Source organism: Penaeus chinensis, chromosome 38 (genome assembly GCF_019202785.1).
Source record: "Penaeus chinensis breed Huanghai No. 1 chromosome 38, ASM1920278v2, whole genome shotgun sequence".
Lineage (NCBI taxonomy): Eukaryota > Metazoa > Arthropoda > Malacostraca > Decapoda > Penaeidae > Penaeus > Penaeus chinensis.
In genome coordinates, this window is record NC_061856.1 from 11,253,676 (window position 1) to 11,257,729 (window position 4,054).

Genomic DNA, 4,054 nt, shown 5'->3' on the forward strand with positions numbered 1-4,054 from the left:
AGGGAGAGGGAGAAGGATAGAGACAGCGACTGAGATAGATAGATAGAGAAAGATCTCTACACCCCTCTCCTTCCCCTCCTCCCTCCACCTCTCCCTCCCTCTCCCTCCCAACCAAGAATAGCAAAGAAGCGATTTTTTCCCAACATGTGTCAGCACAGTTCTTGCATCCTCCCCCCCCCCTACTCTGTCACGCACGTCACCACGAAAAAAAAGTCAAAATAATAATAATAATAATAATAATAATAATAATAATAATAATAATAATAATAACAATACTACTACTACTAATAATAATTATAATGATAATGATAAAAGTAATAAGAATAATAATCACAATAATAATAATTATAATAATATTAATAACAATAAAAATAATCATAATAATAATAATGATAATAACAATAATAATAACAGCAATAATAATAATAATAATAATAATAATAATAATAATAATAATAATAATAATAATAATAATAATAATGATGATGATAATAATAATAATAATAATAATAATAATAATAATAATAATAATAATAACAATAACAATAATAGCATTAATAATGATATCAATAATCCTCCTCCTCATCATCATCATAATAATAATCCTAATAAAAATAATAAATAAACAAATAAATAACTAAAACAAAACAAAAAACAAGTAGAAACTAAAACTAAAACAAAAAAAACAAAAAAAAAGGGAAAAAAAAGAAATTTTAATAATGAAAATCCACGAGGAGACAGACAGACACCCGAGCGCGCGCCATTTGCACCTGATTTAACTTGCTAAAACTTTCCACCCCATTTTGCCGCGCTGAAGTGGGTCACGCAATCCCCATAATCGCCGCATGATTAATCAACTTCGCCCCAAAAGAAAGAGAGAAAAAAAAAAAAAAACATGAATAAAAGAAGGCGTATTATTAATCCGTACAGGCTCCAATAATTATTATAGAAAGTTAAGCTACTTGATTCTGTTCTCTTTTCCCAATGCGGGGAGGGGGAGGGGGGAGGGGAGAGAAGGACAGGGAAGGGGAGAGTGGGAGAGGGAGGGGAGACAGGGGGAGAGAGACAGGGAGGGGAGAGGGAGAGGGAGGGAGAGAAGGGCAGGGGAGGGGAGAGGGAGAGGGAGGGGAGACAGGGAGAGAGGAACGGGGAGGGGAGAGGGAGAGAGAGTGGGAGAGGGAGAGGGAGTGAGAGAGGGAGTGAGAGAGGGAGAGGGAGAGGGAGAGGGACGGGGAATGGTAGAGGGAAAGAGAGGGGAGAGTGATAGTGGGAGAGGGAGAGGGAGGGGAGAGAGGAACAGGGAATGGGAGAGGGGGGGAGAGAGAGTGGGAGAGGGAGGGGAGAGGAAAGAGAGAGAAAGAAGAGCGGCGGGAGAGGAGAAAAGAGAGGTAAGAGGCGAGAAAGAGGGGAAAGAGAAACGGGAGGGGAGAGAGGGAAAGAGAAAGGGAAGGGAAGAAGAAGGGACGAACAAAGAGGAGACGAGGAGTGGAAGGGAGAGAGAAGGGAAAGGGGAGGGGAAACAGACACAATTCTGCTTCCGGTGTAACTGGCACAGGGCGTAGGCGTACTAATGGGAATGGGCGTGATGAGGGGCTGGGGCGTGGGCGGAGGAGGGGGGAGAATTAGGAGGCCCATGACGGTCTCGCTGGCGTCCAGGAAAGACTCAGGAGCTCGACCACAAAGGGTACCGTCAACGCTAACTATATCGTGTCTGTATCTTTTCTAAATCATTATTTTATCTTCATACCGGACCTTCTCTAACTTTGTTTCAAGCAATTTACCAGTTTCCTTAGTCTTATTGGCTCACAAAAGATATTTACACACATCAGCTGTCTGTGAACTTCTGTTCCGAGCGACTCACGGGTTTTCTTTGTCTTATCACCTCCAAAAGATATATACACCAGTTGTCTGTGAAACCGCCCTGAATTCGGCGACTATACTTAGACCAGAGGGAATTAAAGAAAAACCTTCATTTGGGTCATTCGATCGAGGCAGATCCATCGAAAAAAATAGAAAAAGAGGGAATGAGCGACAGAGTGGGTGAGTGAGAGTGAGTGAACGCTCGTGTTATCAAAAAAAAAGAAAAAAAAAAAAAAAAAAGTGTATTATCTGCACCGCATTTTGCACGTGTGTGTGCGTGCGTGTCCAAGCCTTCTGTGTCCCATTTAAACACCTGGCAGTCTAGCCATGATTACGGGCCTCTGGTTGCTATGTAATGGACATGGGTGTATTAATAACACTAAAACTTATGACGTCGGGCAGATAGATATATACAAAACCCCCCTCTGGCGCTCATAGAGTCGTTCGTCAAATACGTCGCCCATAGGGAAACCACCCTTGGGGCCTGGGCACATTAAGGGAGGGAAAAGGTGTCACAGTCCAATAAGTCCCTATAGATCTTACAATTCAAAGAGGAGAAAGAGAGAGAAAAAAAAAAAAAAAACTTTTACTCGAATTACACTGAAGCTTTCGAATAATTGGCATCATTTTCTGAACCACTGAAACTGGACGAAGAAAAAGGCAAAAGCGACCCTCAACCTTCCCAGGACCGACGTAGTAAATAATAAATGGAGACACGCGCGCCACTTTGCTATCAACAATAGACTTCCACAGCCCGGAGGAAGCGGCAGAAGGTTGCCATAGAGGATGACAAAACGCACCATCCTTGAACCCCATGGCAACATCAGGTCTGGAGCGCCGCCGCGTCGCCACAAACAGTACATAAATCACCACACAATCCCCCCCCCCCCCCCCCCCCTGGCGCAAATGGAAAAGGAAGTCATAAGTCAATACAAACCGATGGCTCTTTCGTCCGCAGCCTCGCCATTCTGTGCCTGAACTACGCGGTCCGGGACATTTTTTTTAAATTTTTATCCGGGTTGCATTACAGATAATTATATTCAGTGATGTTGCTTCCGTGTGGATTGCAGGCTGGGCTTTATCCGGGTTGCGTTGTGGATTATTCTATTGATTAGGAGAAGCTGGTTCTGTGCGGATCCCAGGTGCCTCGCGCTGTCTGGCCATCGTGTGGCTCAGGTAAATTATCTCATTTTAAGTCCAGGTAAATAATCTAATATTACCTTACTCCACTCCTTTTTCGTCCCATCTTTCTTTCAGAGTTTACATAATTCATAAAAAAAATGTATAACTGGATAAAAGCGCACACAAATCGATCTTAGAATTACCGACGAGATAAAAAGAAAAGTAATAAATCAAATTGAAAAACAAAATATATATATATAAAACAGTATTACCGCACCAGAATATAGTGAAGAAAAAAACGCGATACACTTTCGGAATCAAATTGCAACTCGGTAATCAAGCCAGAGTTGAATTGTAGGTTTCCCTCCATCACGCCAATGTGGAATTACTTTTCATCAGTCAAACAGGGGTATGTACTTTATCGAAAGAACTACATCTATTCAACATTATGTGCGGGCGTGCTTGCGTGTGTGCGTACGTACATTGGTGCCATGTGAGTGAATCTGCATGTACGTTAATCTACGTGTGTGCGTTTGTGTCCATGTGAGTGAGTCTGTGTGTATGCTATTGTAAATGTGTGCGTCTGTGAATGAGAGTGCGCACGTACGAGTGTACACGTGTGCTTGTGCATCGATGTAAGTGAGTAACTGCGTGTAATTGAACGTCTGTGCGTATGTCAATATAAGAGAATGTGTGTGTATACGCGTGCTTCTATGTGATAGTCTGTTTGTGTTTAGATGTGCGTGCGTTTAGTGTAAATGGCCCCCAGATACCAAGCCTCGAGGGTTACTAAACATGCTCCCCATTAATCACCAACCGCTGTGACCCCCTCCCCCCCCCCCCCTTTGGCGACGGAGTGGATGGTGATCGCGAGAATTAATCGCAGAAATGGAAGCGCTGTCGTGGGTTACTCCACATGGTCCGCCGACCGTACAGAGGAGTAATTAGATTTCCTCTCGTTCGAGTTCTGATGCGCATCCGAGGCTGATATGTGATCGGCTTTTGTTCCGGAGATCGTATCCGATCCTCTTCTTCAAACCCCGGCGTTTATGCATCCGCACAACCTTCCCTT